Raw genomic sequence first — 20195 nt, 5'->3', positions numbered from 1 at the left:
ATAGTTCGTACAATTCACGATGTAGGTACTCTACCCAGTACCAAAAATATTTCAAGGAAGTTATTCTCGACAGAAGTGTTGCAATTCAACAAGCCATCAAACAGAATAAGCTGCCGTTCTTCAACACACCATGGTCAAAATCAGTGTCCAAAACAAAGCAACAAGTTAAGAGTTTAAAAAGTGACTGCAGCCTATTCAGTCGACTGTATATTGCAAGTCAATCTCGTGATGGAGATTTGGAAGACTTCTTCATGCATGAAAACCAGCCATGGCCACCCTCTTTGGCAGTAAATGGAAAGCTTCGACTACCAACTAAGAAGTCTGAGTTGCTACAGCATTTGGAGACTGAAGGCCAGCCTGAACCTCCTACATATTTTGACCTAAAGGTGTTTGACGGAGCTGCTATTGTCCATCCTCTTTCCAGCAACCATGCATTTACATTTGATGACTACGGTGATAAGGTGAGTACATTTCTTTGCATTCAGGATTGTATCTATTGTTTAACCACCACATAATTGGTCACTTCTATATGCGAATCGTTATTCTTGTATCATTTGTATGACAGGTCTTTCTACCGTGGACCAGACAGCAGCTGCAGAATAGTAACAGAATTGATATAGTGTGGGACACTTACAGAACAGATAGTCTTAAGCAGTCTACAGGAAAAAAAAGAGGAAAAGGGGTTAGGAGGAAAGTTGGGGGACAAACAAAGATTCCAGGGAATTATTTAGGGAGTTATTGAACTTTTTAACTACAAAGGTGTCTACCCATAATTACTCTGACTGCATCAGGTAAGTTTTATTATGATACTTACTAATTTATTTTGTTTGTAACCAAACGATTAATTTACTTATACAGTTTCATACCAATAATTCATTAAAAAGGCATATTAAATTAGTAAATAATTCTTGATATATGTCCTGTAGGCGAGTCTGTTGTATGTTGACATCTACTCAACCTATGTCAATCTGCGACCATGAAGAGGCCGACTCCAAGATGTGCCTTCACATTGATGATGCCTTAAAGAAAGGTAGCAGGGTTATTTTGGTGCGTACAGTTGATACTGATGTCATTGTTATCCTGGTTGGTATTTTCTGCAATCTAATAGCCTGTTATCCTGGTACGTGTATCTGGGTCGCATTTGGCATGGGTAAGCACTTCCAATATGTTAATATAAATACCATCTGCCATAACCTAGGAGGAGATAAGTCAAGAGGGCTGCCAGTTTTTCATGCATTTACTGGGTCCGATACTACATCCCAGTTCTTCGGAAAAGCAAAACACTCCGCATGGGAGACGTGGAACTCATTTCCAGCAGTCATAGAAGCCTTTCTTTTCATGGCACATCACCCTTTCACATCTCTAGGAGTCAACTCATCTCAATTCCAGTTGCTAGAGGAGTTTACATGTCATCTATACGACAAGACAAGTACTTTAAGAAGTGTTACTAAGCTAAGACAAGATCTTTTTTCAAGAAAGGCACGGACAATGGACAACATTCCTCCTACACAGGTAAGGGGAGCTTCAATATAATTGTCAATTGTCGTTTAATAATTTATTATCAGGTTCATGTTTTTCTTTCATTAAAAGGTAACACCAATCTTTAAATTGTTTATTGCAGGATGCACTTTTACAGCATTCCAACAGATCCATATACCAAGCAAGCATTTGGAACACCAGTCTACAGCCACAGCAGAATGCTCCATCAACAGAAGACTTTGGTTGGACTAAAACCGGCAGTACATGGACACCAGTCTGGACAATACTACCTGAAGCATCCAAGGCATGTAGGGATTGCTAAAGTGTGGCTGCAAAAAGTTGCCTTTTTGCTCAGGGAACTGCAATTAGTGCCATTCAGCAGTGCACTGGTCTTGTTACCCACGCCGTGGAACTTGTTCGTCATCTAGCAACTCTGTACCATTATAAGTGTTTGTTTCCAGATAAATAATAAAAAGTAAAAGTAAAGTTGATAATCACCTCTATGTATTGTTATGGATGCCTACGCCATAATTGTCTGTCAAATGGTCTTTTGTCTGTTTAATTAGTCCAGTGATTATTGAGCCAAGTTTGATACAGTATATGCTTTATATACTTTTTTTCAGTGGTTCCTAATATTATGTTAAAGGAAAGTAACTGGTACTGGATAAATATATATTAGTACTATTACAAAAATAAATGTTGTTGCCCTTCAATATGACAGAAAATTACATTATTTGACCTATATATTCCGTCTGAAGAAAAATCATATATTTTTTATGTGTGTATTGCAATGTACATGTCATGAGTTTTAATTTGATACCAAACTTGGTATGTATATACGAAGAGTTAAGTTTTCACATAATTAGGTAATACTAAAAAAAGGGCGTGGTCCAAATGACGTCGTTAAATTGTTCCGATTTTTGGGCACCCCTTCTAGGATTGTTAGATATACCCTAAAGAAGGTTTGTGCCGAATTTGGTGCTTTTGTCACAAAGTGCACAAAAAAAGTGCTAAGTTACCCTGCTATAGTACCATGGAACTATAATAAATGGTAGACGTACTAGTACTGTGTAGTATATGTTAACATGTCTGGCTCTACGAGGCCTTTTTATGCTCATAGAATGGCTTTTTTGGGCGTCCCAATGTAGGCCTATGCCTATAGCTAGGACAGATTTCACATTCCTGCAGGCCTGTAGCCTATGCTCTAGTAGGGCGGCCGGGTGTAGTCTGGTCGATTCACCCCTGGTCGACTCGTACCCATGCCAACTCGTACTTAACTTCCTACCCTAAACTCGTATCCAACCAAATAATTGGTTGATTTCCCGCTAGTCTAGTAGGCCTAGCCTAGCTACAATATTCATTATGCCCTGCTAAAAAGGTAGATGAGCTACTAGACTAATTACGTAATTCGTATAATAATAACAATAATTGACTAGAATGCCTAAAAGCGGCGGAAAACACCTATCCATTCTTGCATGGCAGTACGAAAACCTGCCTATGGTTGTACATCATTGTAAATTGTCAACACACACTGTGCTACAGACAGTGTACCGTGTGTTAAAAGTACAGCATTTATAGCAGACAGCAACGTGTATAACTTGCTATAGTTTTAGAGATAGCACCTGTGGACAGTAGCAGAATCGGGTGTTTGATCATCAAATTCTTTGTTATCTTTACTAGTAAATTTATCTCTATTGTCTTCAATTTCTTGAGTGTCACGAAACCTAAGACTACGAAAGCTAAGACCCCATAAGACCTAAGATCACGAAAGCTATGACCCAAGACCTAAGATTACAAATTCTAAGATATACTACAGCTTAAAAACAATACTTGTTTATCCATACATAATTTTAAACACAGTAGGTTTCATTTATTACCATAAATATAATTTAATACTACCGCAAAACATAGATAAACTCACATTATTTTCGCCCGTTGAGTAAATGTATATTTTTTCTTCACAACAAACAAACTTGACGGGTTGTTTGTTGGTATATATTTACTCCAATGTGTTGGTTCAGATGATGTTTTTCTTACGCACCTGCCTTGTATTTTGACTCCAAATTTGTTGACTAACTTTATCCTGAATACCACACTTTAAAATTAGGACTTATAAGTACTTTCAGAAGGAGAAACACATAATAACAAATAAATAAATCCTTTCCCATCATGATTTTACAGACGTGTTTCTTTGTATACTGTAATGTAACTCCTCGAGCTCCCCATGCTCAATGTTTTTGTTTCTATGGATCGCCAAAAGAGCAACAATAATAGTACAAGTATAACAACAGAAAGAAAACGAAACAAAAAAACTTATCATAATTTTTAAGTTAAAATTTATTTGCCAGTATTTATTTCTTCGTACTTGCATGATTATACTATTATCATTACAATTTTAATTTTACATTGTTCCATCCACACTGTAGATGGACTCCACAGAGTTTTCAGCCCTCTATATAATTTTTGCTCTTTTGACGTTCCATAAAAACAAAAACATTGAACATGGGGGGTAGGCCTACTTCTAGTGTGCTGTAGGCTAGTCATTTTGTGTGCGAGAAAAACGTCTGTAAAATCATCAATTTAAAAATGTATTTGTTACTTTTTATGTGATTCTTTTTCATGAAAGTGCCAATTCTAAGGTGTGGTATTCAGAATAAATGTTGGGAGTTAAAATACAAGGCAGGTGCGAAAGATAAATATTTGTAATCTTAGGTCTTGGGTCTTAGCTTTCGCGATCTTAGGTCTTAGGGGGTCTTACCTTTCGTGGTCTTAGGTTTCGTGACACCCTCAATTTCTTGCTGTCTTTACTGGTAAACTTATCTCTCTTGTCTTCAACTTCTTTGCTGCCTTTACTGGTACATGTATCTCTATTTTCATCAACTTCTTTGCTGCCATTGCTTGAACTAATCATTGACAGGTTACTGTCACGAGGTTCATTATCCAGTGATACTGCTGAAAGTATACCTTCTGTTAATATGCTATTGTTTTGTTGTGATTGTTCAGCACTGTAATCTTACACATCAGAATCAGAAAACTGGTAAAAATAAATGTTAAATTGTATGAAGAAAAAAAATATTAGATTGGTATAAAAATCATAAACTGAATGTTTATGAATTGAATAGTGAGAATATTTCATGAGTTAAACATTAACTGATTGGTGGAAGCAAGAACATGCAATATCTTAGTAAAATATTCTCTATTCAACATTATTAGTTTTATAACACAATACATAATCAATGATGATGTGTTATATCAAAATCATTAAAGTACATGTAAACGAGGATGAAGAAACATACTTCACATGGTTAAGTGTGTTGGTGCAGCATAGATTGAGAATTGAGAGTTTTAAGTAAAGGCCTACCTCGTGTGAATCCAATTCATTTAATTATTCCTCTAACTTGCGTTGATGTAAATGAATTGAATATCCAATCATAGCATACTGCATTACACTTGCTGCCTCATATTGTGTCTTTACATCTTCTCTCACCTTCCAAACTCTACACCTACAACATATCATAAGTCTCTGAGCATCTTACAGTACATAAACACATTTATTTTAATTTAAAAAATGTTAAAATGAATAAAAGTTAACATTTATTTTAATGTTACAATAGCCTTCTGTGGCTTGGTTTGGTAAGAGCATGATGCCTGCAAGATATTTGGCAAAACACTATTACAACAATCAATACCTGCTTGACCTCTTGTTTACTTTTGGTTGCCAGGATCTTCCTCCACCATATCTGTATTACACCAGCACTTAAATTGAATTCCTTCAATCTTTCAACTTCAAGTTTATCCAACTAAATGAAAAATAACGGAATATAATAAATATACAATGATGCAGATTCTTACTTACTTTTTTACAATCTAAAAACAAAGTATTATAATTTGATGCTATAACTTTTTCATAATGTTATAAGATTGGAATTTTACTGATTTTGATTCAATGACTTACACACATTTAACTGGGTAATAATTTTTAATAAAATGGTATTTTTAAATTGTGTTAAATTGATTGTTCTTATGATTAAAATTTATATACTTTTTTTAAAAAGAGAAATGCCTCAATTTTACATAATTGTGTATAGTCAATTTTGATGGATTTCCTATCTTATTCTACAAAAATATTCCTGTAGCATTACTTTTAAAAATAAAGGTTTATTTCACGACACTGATTCTGCTCTACTGCAAATGTTTATATTATACAGATATTGCCTCGAGGGAATGATATTTTTCTCGAGGAACTATATATTACATCTGCTATATTAAAATATGTAGCAAAGTTTATGGGTCGACTAGCCTAAGTAATAAGACTGCCTAATTCACCTTACCTTTGCGAAAAATGACCGTTGATTCCTTTGCCATAAAATATTCACTTAAACTAATATAAAATTTAATTTATTCTACTGCAAATATAAAATCAACATGAACAGTATGAACAGGGATATATAGTAGATATATATTATAAACATCACAGGCACAGAATAAATTCTATACCGCCCGGTGATATACTGAAATTTAATTAATTAATTTAAAGATGAGGAAATCTGTGATCGCCCAAACCGAGATTCGAACCCGGAACCTTCTGCCTGATATGCAGATGTCCTAAACAATAGACCACTGAAGAATAATATACAGATAATTACTAATTAATGATTCCTTGGCAATAAAATCTTCACTTAGGCCTAGGTCGTTTAAATTAACAGTAGGATTTCCATCAATAAGCCTACATAATAACAATAATATTACTATCAGGTCACATCTAGGGAGGACTAATAACAAATGAGGGCGCTATGTATGAATAGTTTAAATAGTTTAGTTGATTAATGTCTTCAAGCAATTCATCGCGAGTTCAAGTCCCATTAGATGAGTTTTATTACTTTTATTAACTTATTTATCGCTAAACGCGAGTGTTGCCACACGAAAATTACAAAGTCAATATCATCGTACAGGAGAATTTGCTGGATATTTTATATGTTTAATGACAGGGACACGATAATTACTCGAAAATTACTCAGTCAATATCATCGTACTCAACCAATCACGTTCACGCATTTATATAGGCTATTTAATATATATATATATATATTGTATTGTATTTTGAAAGAAAACAAATTGCTGGCTGTAGTTGTTTGTCTTTTTGTGAGATTCACTCTCTAAACTTTATTTCAATTTCAGTACATCATAAATTAATTAGAATTAGTATATCACTGTTACATATCATTAAAAAAATTGATGTTTTGTTTTTTTTTCTTTTCATATTTTGATGTTATGGCTTTTTTTTATTAATACAAAGTGTCTCATGCAACATCATCCATACATTAAAATAAAATATACGGTATGTACATCAATAACCATTATACAGTGTATTATTAAATCATTAACAATGCAATAATTGGCTAATTTGATTATATTTTCCAATACTCTAAATATGCGTACATTTTATAAATTTGAAATTTAATTTTCTATAAAGGCGAATTGCTGCCTATTCTCATGTTATTCATTAGAATATGCATCAATTCTCCTTTTTAGAAAATTAAATAACGCTAAAAACAAGTCTAAATTTAAATCATGTGAAATACTTACAAAATGCGCTTAAATTAAACCTATTATATGGATTTTCATTATTTTTTTGGGATATATTCTATAAAATACCTAGATGTACTGATACAAATTAACATCATAATGTTGATTAAAACACAGTGTAAAAGCGTTGAATATTTAATAAACCTTATCACCCCAATTGCTTTTATGAGCAAGCCACAGGAGACTGGATTTTTTTTTTTTGGGAACTGCTGTTTTTTCACGTTTTTACGGAATTCAATCATGGTACGTCGGTGTAACCTATCTCATGATATCAATGTTGTTTGTGTCAAAGCTTCTGTTTCTCCTAATTCTACTGACGATAATTTGTCACAGATCTGAAAATAAATTATAAAACGTTAATATTAATTAATATTAATGGACATTAAAAAGTGTAGAAAATGAAGTGAAAGAAATTATACAAATACACCCAAGGTACGGCTGGTTAGTTTAACATAACATAGCTATTTTACGTTTTAACATGTTTGTTCAGACCATGATATTCAATAGTGATCGTAGTCCAGTAACATAGGCATACGTCTACACGTCTTCCCTGATCGAAACGAAGCTGTAAACTTAGAAAGAAGATAAACCACACACACAGAGACCTACCAAAGCAACATGCTGTTACTAGCGCTGTTTAGTTAATTTATGCAAATATTAACTTTATAATTACACAAAACAAAAAATTACACATAATAATCATAATTCGTGCCCTGATAGATTAGACATCTTACTGAACCCATTATGTTTTAATGACTGCGCTATATTTGTACATTCTGAATGCAAATTTTGAAACATTGCAAACAAACCCTTACATTCTAAGTTGTGTGACTTCATCCATTGTATCTGGTAACTTTCTATTGGCAGTTTCGGGTAAAAGTAAAACAAGTACTCCTGATGAAATGGCTAATACACTGAATGTTAACATTGCAAGTGGTGCCCAATACTTTGACAGGTGGAGGATATATGGTGATAGGATGGCTCCAATCCAACCAGATGTTGAACAAATACCAACAGCAACTGACCTGTTGCCAATGAATAAAGCAGTCTCTTAGTTTGACAAAGATACATTCATATCATATCATTACATCATCATCATTATGGAAAGAAGAACATATAAACATTACAATAAAAAAGAACTAGATTATAACAATGCCAAAATAACAAGGCCAACAGCCATTAAGTCGCGTGCTACAATGCATAATGATACCGGACCGACAGACAGACTGACAGACAGACCGACAGAAAGACCGACAGACCGACAGACAGACAGACCGACCAACCGACATAGTGAACTATACTGACCGAAATTACTGAACATGTTTAAAAATGTTGAAATGTTTAAAAACATTTATATTTTTTTAATTTACACGTGCGTAGCCTGTCACTTTTGACGTGCTCGTATAACGTAATTTCGAGTTGAAAAGTAAGTAAAGAAAACAGAAATCGGGCAATAACATTTAACGCGCAGTGCGCGCGCAAAAATATGCGCACTCATGGCAATTGTGTAAACGCTTAAAATTGCCTGAAACGTACTCTTATTTCATCGAAAATAAATTTTGAAAATTTTAGGCGCGCGTACGCATGCGTTACATGCGCTACGCACGTAATTGAATTGCCATATGATGATTTATTCCCTGAAATTTATGAGTACCAAATTTTATTTAATTGTGATTCATGGTTGTGAAGATATGATTACAAACGTGATTTCGTTAAATCGTGCGTAGACCGCGTAATTTTTTATTGCGCACCGTGAAAACATAACCACATTGATTCCTGGCCATAAGGAATATACTGTGAAAAATTGACCTAGCTAGATTAAACTGATATCAAGATAAGGTCAGAAAGCGATAAAACGCATAGTGATACCGGACCGACAGACCGAAAGACAGATAGACAGACATACCGACAGACAGACCGACCAACCGACCGACATAGTGAACTATAGAGTCGCTTCCAAAAATGATGGCGAGAATCATTGTTTTCTTCTGTATGAGTTGAATAGAGGAGTAAAAAGATTATGTGCTTTAAGTCTACACCTCATGACGTCGAATATACAATTACAATTATTAGAACAGTTGGTCGTTTAACACAGTATTTAACTTGTTTTCAATTGAACTAGACTAGATATAAACACTAAACAGAAGAAAATATTTCTAACCGTATATTAGTTGGATAGAGCTCTGCAGTATAGAAAAATATAATACCGAATGCAGCGGTTACTCCAAACTTTCCTACCATCGCTACTGTCAGTCGTCCTATTCCTATTGCTTTTCAACAAAATAAAAAATATATTACAAAGTCAATTATTGGTATAAACAAAACACAGTAATAATGTCTTACTATAGTTATTCTTAGAAAATCAATAGGTGATTCTAGTACGAATCACCAATAATAAGACGAACTTTTAATTCATAGATCTTCTTCATTGGCTACCAGTTCATCGCAGGACTAAGTATGAATTACTCATAACCACATTTAAAGCACTACAGAATATTGCTCAAAATTATTATTATTTTGAGTAGAATCTTGTATCGTATTAACCAGCTGGCTCACTTAGATCATCAGATGATACTATACTGCTTAGAGTCCCATCAGACTTTGGACAGCTGGAGAATGTTATGGAAAAGTTTACCGCGTACAACAAGATCTTCAATGTGGTCACCATTTGAGAAGTTAATTAATAGAATAGAACGTATACAAAAGAAAGCAACAAGGATTATGATGTTTAGAAAGGCTCCTGGGACACATCTTATTTGTATAGATTGAAAGTGCTAGACTTATTATCTATTGGTGACTTGTTTAAATTACATAGACTTTTATTATGACTTAATGTGTTAAAATGTTACTGTCCTCATTCTTATAATAATGTAGTCTATTAAAACTACTGAAAGGTATCCGTGTAAGTTTTTACGTTGGAATTCGAAAGGTAATACTTTCGAAAGCTAATTCTGTATTTGACTATGGAAGCAAATACCAAATCCTTTAAACAAACAGTTTAATTACCTTAGTATCACTAATTGTCGGAGACCTTTATGGAATTTTAACTTGTTTTATTCATTCTTTAAAATAAATGGTTTTATACATGTATGTACTGCAGCTGTGGGCATTATAAATTCTTTTATTAGGCCTATTATCATTATTGGTGTTGTTGTTTACTTACGAATAAAAATAGTCAGTAAACAAGCAACGCCACCGAGTAACAATGTTGTTGATAAAGATCGTTTGCGTCCTAAATAGTCCAGAGCTACAATAATCAATGCATAGGCTGGTATCTCGGTAGCACCAGATACAAGAAAAGATATGTAATGATTAACGCCAAAATCAGAAGTACTCAGAGAGAGGCCAAAGTAAGAGATATTAACAGCAATCCTTAAAAAAACAATATTTAAATATTTAAACAATTATTATTATTATTAAAAATAGTCACGGTATTGATCGTTACCATCGTATTATGAGACAAAATAAATGAAATGAATTGAAATGAAATTGAAGAAGTTTGAAGAAGGCCTGCAAAATGACAGACTCCAGTAACAGCACGCAAACAAACTTCTCCAAACAATGGTAGATGCTAAGGTATTAGACAGCTTTAGTTTGCCAATTTCGAGTTTGACAAAGGAAGTAATTTTCCAATGTCTGTTCTTAAAATAACTATTTAGTTTTTCAGAAGTTAGGTCGTCAAAAAGTAACTAGTGTCCAACAGGCACAAAAACATCAAACTTACAAACTGGCCATGGTCTAAATAAATCAAGAAACGACATGAGTGAAGATGGTTTACCCTGAAAATATAAAAGTTCAGCAAGTGAATAGCTAGAAGAAAAAGAAGCTTACCTCAAAATAGAAAGGTGCGTTTTCATTTAAGGAAACATACATTTCTTTTCCTGTTGATAACTTAATGAAATACCCTTATTTCGTGTGTATACATTTTTATCTTCAAATGTTTATCAATTGTCTATCAAGGAATACCAGAACCAAGAAATAAGATAAATGTGCCCATGTTGACTTTTAAAAAGATACGGGATAAGATACATATACATCTTCACCGTTTATAAATTAATTGCAGTATTCAACTCTGGTGGTTTGTAATGTCTCTATGCCTCTTTAAATCCGTTCGTTGTTGAAATCTTTGTATATATTGTAATTGTTTTACCATCAGGAAAAACCAATAAAAAACATTTTGTGTCTTGTATATGAATGAATATTATTATTACTGGAAATTTTCAAAAATATAAACAATCATTTTTTTAAAATTAAGAAATATTCGATAACGTTTCATATACCTGATTATATGTAATAACTATTATACGTACAGTGTGTTCAGAAAAGTGAAAATCTGTTGGCAAGTTAACGTTGTTTACAGTTGCTGCCTTCTCAGTTATCTTCTTTGCTTCATCATATCTTTTTTGAGAAATCAACCACCGTGCTGATTCTGGGAAAAATCTTGAAAAAGAGAGATTATTCGTATTTAAAGAGAGTAATTTCGGTCAAGAATTTGAGCGAATGCATTAATTATTGTTTTGTAAAAAACTAAAATAATTTTCTATTAGGCCTATAATGTTAAAACATAGGCCCTATTTTAGTTTAACAAAACAATAATGTATTTGTTAATTTAGCGTATTTGATAGCTTTTAACATGTTCATACATGTTTTACCATTACACTGGTCAAAGTGCCAAATAAATGAATGAAAAAAAAAATGTTAATCACTTCAATTTACTTTCACTCTTTTTGTTGTATTATTTATAATAACTAGATGGTACGCTCGCTTCGCTCGCGTACCATCTAAGTCGTGCCCACAGATGGTTCTCGAATACATAATAATTTCAGCGTTAAAAAACTGACGATTTCAAATGTACAATAATGCAGGACAATCCGAGAAGACGATAAGACACTGTGATTTATGTACTCAACTAAAATTAGCACCCTGGAAATTACTTCCGAAAGAGAAACTTGTTGCAAAATGAGACCAATTGTTTAAGTCAAATTTAAACAAACTTAATTTGTGTTTTGTATGTAACATTATGGTTGAGGGATGGGGAAAAGGATGAGTGCAAAGAGGAACAATTTTTAAATATATTCTTTATCCATTTAGTAACGAATTATTAATTGTTTTCATGTTTTACAAATAATATACCACTAAACACAGTAAAACATTGCGATGTAATTGAAACTTTCACCGTCCTAGTCGATTGAAATAGTACAGTACATGTAACGATACACTACGACGTATGTTTATATAATGTTAAACAATTTGTGAAAACCACCTCTCTATTCGGGGCAAATCATAAATTTGATTTAATCGTCAATAAATATTAAATTATCTAACTCAACTTAATTAGTAGGCCTAATGGTTTTCAATTGTTTCTTAGAGCCAATTCATACTTAAGTTGGTTCCTAACCCTAGCCACAAAAGTTGTTCTGCGTTTAGGGCATGTGATGCACCGTAGGCCTATCCTCTACTGGCTTTACAATGCTACTCATGCCAGCGAGGGAAGGGTGATGATGTCACGTGGGTGGTTTAACTGCAATAATAAAGATTTGTACATAATATACGGCGACTGAAAACGCTAGCTCATTATCCGTTAAAACAAATCTATATCCAACCTCTGCAGCACAGATTGAAAAAAAAAATGGATCGAATTTCTGTTATGAGTATGCAGTACTTGCCTTTACGACGCCTGAGGGAATAGACACTTGTGGAACTGAGATTGGAATGTTACATTCATTTCAAATCAATACATTTGCATAAACGTATATTAAATCTATCAAAATTAAGTAAGTTTCAGTTAGGGCAAGTAGAGTAAAACTATGATTTAAGGACTGAATAAAGTTACAAAATTTATCAAACTTATTATTTAAACTTCTACAATTTAGGTTTAATATTGAAAAGTAAGATGACGTTTCTGAACTATATATAGTATTAAACAAATCTATATCATAATAACTTGAGCAATGATTGCAATCACCATTGACATTATTTTGCATTGGAGTAAGATCACCGAAGTTAAGCAACGTTGGGCCCGGTTGCGTTCTGGATGGGAGACCGTCTATAAATCGTGGCGGGTGCTGTATATACTGGAGAGTGATGGTGTAATGGTAATATCGGACTAGCATGTGATAGGCATGGGTTCGAGGTTATCTTCTGTACCATACTAATTGCATCCTTAGGCAAGATGCTTTACTCTCATTGCCTAATCTGGTAGGCGCTGCACTGCTGGCTGCCGTGGGTCCGTGGAGGGCCTAATCCGAATTTCCTCACTGAGGACAAATATTAATACAAAATACAAATACAATAAATACCGTATAACTATAAGTATCAAAGCAAATCGACTTATACTAAGTAAGACGTACACGTATAATTGCCTAATTGGTAACTATGTGTGACAGCCGTCGCTCCATCAATAACAGCTAATGTACAGTACCGGTAAAGCCTTGCATCCAACTACTTGTATAATTTTCCGTTCATGAACAGACTACCTTTGCGAAAGACCAGTTTATTTCCTTCCTTCCACGCCTTATGCATTACGTCACGGAGAGCTCTCTTCTTAGCTATATCAACAGCTGGTAAATCTTCCAGAACAAACACATTCCCACCTTCCTTTGTTGTTGATTTTGCCTTTTTTAGAACAAGATGGCGCTCAGGTCGGTAAACAAACTTGGCGATGATGTATCTGGGCTTATCATTCACAGACTTAGGGTGTTTCCCTGTGCGATGTGCTAATTCGATATTATACAGGTATGTCCAGCCTATTTGTTATGTATTCTTTTAAGATGTCATGCACATTTTCACCTTTACTTTCAGGAAAACCTCCAAAACGCAGGTTAAAACTTTGGGAATAGCGTTCTAAGTTAATAATCTCCGTTTCAAGTCTCTCGATAGTCGGTTTCATGTTAGTAGATATTTCAGTAGTCAAATGTAATACTTTGGTGGTAAGATCCATGTTTTTCTCTTCCAGTTCACTGATCAGTTTTGATGTATATGTAACCGATTTCTCCATATCTATTTGGCGAACTTCCATCGCTACCACTCGTTCAATCAACTTATCCTGCTTACAAAGCAAGGTATCCAGCCGTCCACTCAGTTTGTCAGTTAGCGTAACGATATCCTGTCTCAGAAGGTCAAGCCCTGTGCTAAGATCCAGTTGTTGCCGAGGTATTTCAGCCTCGGTGGACGGCCCAGGATTGTTTTTATTTTTACGAAGATTTGGGCGATTTGATGGTGTCGACATTACAAATAATACGTTTAAGTGATATAATTTCAATAGAATACGAATAAATCAGTAGTAAGGAGATAACTGAAAGAGTGAAAAGTTAGGAAATTTCGGAGCTACGGTTTTCTCATTTCCATACCAACATCAGAGTGATTCCTAGAAATTTATTACAAAATCATGGCTAACCCTTGTATTATATGTCTTAAAAATTGTGAAATAATTCAAAATAATAAAAACCAGAATTTTATTATTATTATTATTACTGGAATCTGTGTGGCATTTAAACAGTAAACAGGGTTACATCAGGTGGTTAAAATCAGTACCGAAAGTACGAACCAACTTTATATACCATCGAGTAAACATTCTAGAAATAACGCGCGATTTACCGAATTTTGCCCTTACGTAAATTTATATATAGACTAGATGGTAGAAAATTATCGTAAATTTATATATAGATTACAAAGGAAAGGCAAAACTCCTGTTATGGACTTGAATATTTGAGAATAAAACAATAAAAAAAAATATGCAAAAAGTGTTACGGTATTTATGCAGTGTTTTGGTAACTTTCTCTTACGGTATAATAAAGAAAATATAATAGCCCAGGAACACTAGCCACAAGCTGTAAATCGATAGTAAATCGTAACAATAATAATAATCGTAATCGATAAACAATGATTACCATTATTATAGTGTATTTTAGTACAGTTTAAGGGCAATTTATACAGACGATTCGAGCAGTTAGTGGTAGGTGTAAAACCTTGTGCTTGTCGTCCCAGGTAGAATTTGTATCTATCATGAGCGGGTTTCCACTCAATCGCTCCTTGTTTTGTAAAATGTCATACGAAATAGCATGATTCTATATAGGCTATTTTTGTTTTCCGCTTACCGCTTACCGTTAACGATCGTTTGTGTAAATTGGCATTTAGTATACTTACATTAAACTTTTAAAGGGTTGCTCCGGGAATAAAGTAACTATTGTTTATAATTATATTTTTCGTCAGCGTTAAAGCATAATGAATGTAGGCATACGGCTTTACCACGTTGAAACATTGGTTCTCGCCAGGTCGCCGAAGTCAAGCAACGTTTGGTCCGGTTAGAGCTTTGACAATAATCTGGGAATATCGGGTGCTGTATATAATGTATATATGAAGCTTGGTTCCATTAGGCATTTGAAATCATAACTGCTGACACTTATGGCAGCCCCTGTTCAGACGTATTGGTTTATGCGTCTCATCTGGTTAAGGTGGGCACTGAACGAGTGAAGCACTTGATTAATGATTAGACCAAACAAGGTGATTTGTTCGTCCATTATTCACATGAATGTAATGTAAAACTATTGTTGTTGTCTTTCGCGAAAGACATCGACTAAAGAAAGGTAAGGCAGAGCAATGTTTAGCATCAAGCTACTATTTCAAGCTGTTTTTGTGTCGATCTTTGTTGGAAATACAATAAACTCGATCTACCATAATTATCTAAATAATTACTATATATAATATAATTAAGTGGTCTGCACTGAGTGAATATTATGCATATCTATATATAAATACCCTACCTATAACAAAAGCAGTGATGAAAACAGCAATGTTTGCTGCCACCGTGATGAATTGCAACGCCGTGTAAGCAGCAAACGATTTCACAAAGGAAGTTAATATTCCAGAGCCACACTGCAAGCCTACAGCTAAAAACAAAACAAGCTTCCTCCCAAACCTATGAAGAAAATTATAACAAAAATGCGTATTTGCATCATGTAATAAATTATAATCCCAAATACAGTGTCATTTATCAAACAAGATACAGTTCGGGACTAGTGCGGTGAATACATTGAATGAACCAAAGAGTCATTTTCTAAATTAGCGTTATAGCTAAAATAGCATATTATGTAAAATAATTTTAACAAATCAATTAGTCAAGAGTTTTACTTTACTTTTTTTGTATTGCTCCATTATTAGCACCAATGGTCTGCACTAGTCCCATTGTATCATATATGTTTCAGATTGTTACCAATTTTAATTTTAAACCGGTTTAATGTTTAAAAAGTTCCTTTTATTCGAACAAAGCAATATTTATAAGTATGATAAACATAATACTGTAAATAGTTTTGTCATTGTGTCTAACAGACCAAATAAGCTCAAAGAGCTTTTATATTAGTTCCATCAGGAAAAACATTATTAGTAAAATGTGGATCAATATACAGGAACAAAGAGGGGTTACAGACGGTACATGCACTAGAGACAAAGAGTAAAAGCTGAGTTGAAATATGGGTTTTATTGTGATATTAGGTATTTTTGAATTTGTATTTAAATGTGATGAAAATATGGTCAAGTAACTAAACTTGTTAAGGGAGTCCCATAGTACGGGTCCTGTTGAATGATTGATTTTAGAAAGTTTCGGCTGAGTTATATTGGACGTATTTACATTTCGGATATTTTAGCTAGCTGTGCAGCTTATTATTCTTTAGAAAAAATTCTTTTATTGTTAAGTCCATACATGAAAAGGGATGTCTGTAATTTGTTTATGTCAAAGATATTTGAGGTTTTTAAGTCACGGAAGAGTGACATTATGCGAACTGTGATTTTGATTATAGAGCAATTCAATGGAATTATGTGTACGGTTACAACATTCGTTATTTAGCTCATAGCACCAACAAGGATTTATCATTTGATATAACAACACAAAACAATAAATAATTGGAATGTTCTATTAAATAAGCGTTTAGTTGCAAAAAAATTTGACATATGAATTTCGCAATGATAATATATAAGTAAGACCATTCAAAATCTACTAACTACATATACCCCTACATTTTAAAACAACAGACAAACCAATACGTCGCCGGTCGTCTGTTCAGTTAGGAAATGCTAAAATACTCTTACTTGTCCGCTAAAGCTCCAAAACAAGTGAACCAACTAGTGTTCCAACAACAAAAATTGACTGTGAAAGCGATGGCTTTGCGGCCTTTTCACAGACAAGATCAAACTGAAATTATAAAACAGAAACTGGTAAAATCAAGATAATGGTTTACAATTGATAAACACTTAAATACTATTTGGTAATAATATAATAACGTTCTTGTTTATACATTTTCATTACAAAATGATTTAATAAACATGCAGTGAGCTGTACAGCATATACAAATAAAATTAAAAATAAATTATCATTGTTTATTATCTCTTTCTTGTAACTATCTTTCAACATTCATGTTTTATTTATTCAAACATTCTGAAAAGGCATTAGTATTCTACTTATTTTGTGCCGATTGTCGTCTTTCCTATCCACAACAAAAAGTAATTCTTCGTTAAAGTGCACAATAACATCTAGTCAACGTCCAGATTCAGGATAAACAGCTTCTCATGTGAATCGAGATTCGCCGAATTTCTTATGGACTAGTGATTCTACAATTGTGCATGGTATTCGTTAAGTTAACTTTGATTTGTGTAACTCGTTATAATCGTATCACATGCATCATTTGCCAAGAAATTATATATTATAATGTGCAGTAGGCTACTTTGAGATTTTATTCAGGGTCTTCATGAGCTCTAACAATGTCACCTACCAACGTAATAACAAACAAAGAGGAAAAAATACAATCACCACAATCATTAGGACGTCAGAGCGAACACTCATACTTTCGATCGCGGTTTGTACGGTGGCCTGTAAGCGTCACGGCAACTTTAAAAAAATATACGGCAATTTACAAAATAAACCTCGGTAATTTTTTTAAAAAGCCATGGTGTTTCATTTTTAAGTTGCTGTGGTATTTTTGTTCAAATGCCGTGTTTTTTTGTAAATTGCCGTGGCTTTTTTGTAAATTGCCGTGATATTTAAAAAAAGTTGCCGTGACACTTACAGGCCACCGTAGATTTGATAAACCTGACCCACTTAGTTTGGTTTTCGGTAAACCTAAATTAAATTTGATGTACTATCTAACTACTGTTTAAAGATTAGCTGATAAAAAAGGGTTGATATAGCTTAAAAAGATACGTTCGGGTTTTTCAGTGTGTCATTTGAATATAAAACGAAATGTTTGGAGTTTTGATTAGTTACTGGATGACCCCGGCATTTATACTCACAATGCATTCATACGGAAGTGAAATGTCTTGTTTTGTAAGTAACGCGGTATGCGCCAAGTTTATGACTATTATTCGATATTTTAACAAATATATTGACACATTATTGACATTTTCTTGGCATAATTTTAATTGCTATAAATTTCATACCATTTGGCCTACCATCATAAAAATTAGAGTCATGGACTCATTCATTTTAATAAATATTTCATGAAAGATGTTATTGTATAATACTGACAATATAACGTTGCAATTTATATTTATCCTATACTACCAAGTGTAACACGGAAAGCATCTCACTCAATCGTGCATGATAAAGTGACCATCAAATCATTTCTTTTTTTAAATGGTTAATACAGTTGAACCTCCGTGAGCGTGAGTGGAGATTCTGTCCCAGTAATCTGTTCCCAACCACATAATGCAGTCTTTGCAGTACCACAAAGGAAGACAAACTGTCATTTGATCAACCAATCAGAAAAGTTTCTACCACCGTATGCCATTCAGCTCACATCAACGCGTACAATATCTCTTAAAATTCTCTCATACAATAGTGTCGACATTTAACCCTCATTGGAATATTTTTCTAAAAAAAAACGCTAATTCTGTGATAATTTTGTCGTTAACGGATGGGTTTGTATACTAGATAATGTGCTCTAACCATTGTACGGGAGGTATCTCCCTGGTTCGACACGGTGTCCCTAGAAACCTGTATTACAAAAAAAAACCAAACGCGTAACTAGAATTCTTATAGGGGTTCGTATTTCAGAAACAGTTGATTCTTTATTAGCAACCAATTACGATTTCGATTAATTAATAAACACGTATAGCGCGACTGAGCCAGTTATAGAATTGGACCTTTAGTTGACCGGAAATTAAATAAAAATTTGTCAAAGTTCCAGCTTGGAATTAATTAATTATATAAAATTTAAGATAATTGTTCGAAGCTCAATACACTGATTCCAGTGGTTAGTGGTGGTGAGATGATTTCTATCACCTAATCCCACTAGTGTTGATCCAAGATAATTTTGAGACTTTTACCAACATTACCGGTACGATATCATAACATGCATTCTTTTCGCTTTCTAACAACACTTCCAAGACTTTATGTGTAACTCCCTTCATACCGCCCAAATCAATATTATGCCAAACAGACCAAATGTATAAGCTCTCTGCTGAGGCCTATTGCAGCGAATAATGTTCTTTCAGCCAAAAAAAAAAACGTGTTGTGGGCTTGCACACATAGTTATTTATTAGTTCTCCATCTATTTATAAGCATTCCTATACAGTAACTATTGAGAAAGAACCATTCCCTAAATTGTGAAAAACCTAAATGTCCGTATTGACTTGACAAGGAACACAAAATGAGGCATCGTTTGTGATGTCACGCTACTAATATTAACACAATTTTAGATGCTTACGTAACTACCTATATTTGACTTTACCTCTTGGATGATAGTTGACTTGTACTGAGAGGTATCGTATTCCCATCCATTTGTACACAATGTAATGTCAAGTTCTCGAGATACGTTGTTTGTAAAAAGTGCTTCCGTGATGTCTTCGCTCGTATACATCCAGCATTGTGCTTCGTTTGGTATTGTATTTACATCATCTTTAGGTCTTGCTAAGTTTTGTTTTATTTTGATACATGCTTCCCTTTCGACTGAATCACTGTTTGTACAATTAAAGTTTTGTAACTCCGGTAAGACACACCAGTGATCTGTTCTACCGGAGATAAACACATGCGATAGGCTATGTATTGCAACAGGAATGACGATTAGGCAAACCATGGCATACTGTCGCTTCTGATATCGACCGAAGTCGCCAAGAAGTTTTAGAACATCGTCAAAATCCAT

At 33.9% G+C, this 20195-nt stretch overlaps 1 pseudogene; it reads right to left on the bottom strand.

The window, feature by feature from the left end:
* Nucleotides 1-6830: 6830 nt before the first annotated feature.
* Nucleotides 6831-20195, bottom strand: LOC140048889 (organic cation/carnitine transporter 2-like; annotated as a pseudogene).

The sequence above is a fragment of the Antedon mediterranea genome, chromosome 5, assembly GCF_964355755.1.
Source record: "Antedon mediterranea chromosome 5, ecAntMedi1.1, whole genome shotgun sequence".
In the NCBI taxonomy this organism is placed as follows: domain Eukaryota; kingdom Metazoa; phylum Echinodermata; class Crinoidea; order Comatulida; family Antedonidae; genus Antedon; species Antedon mediterranea.
This window is presented reverse-complemented; position numbering and strand designations above follow the sequence as displayed.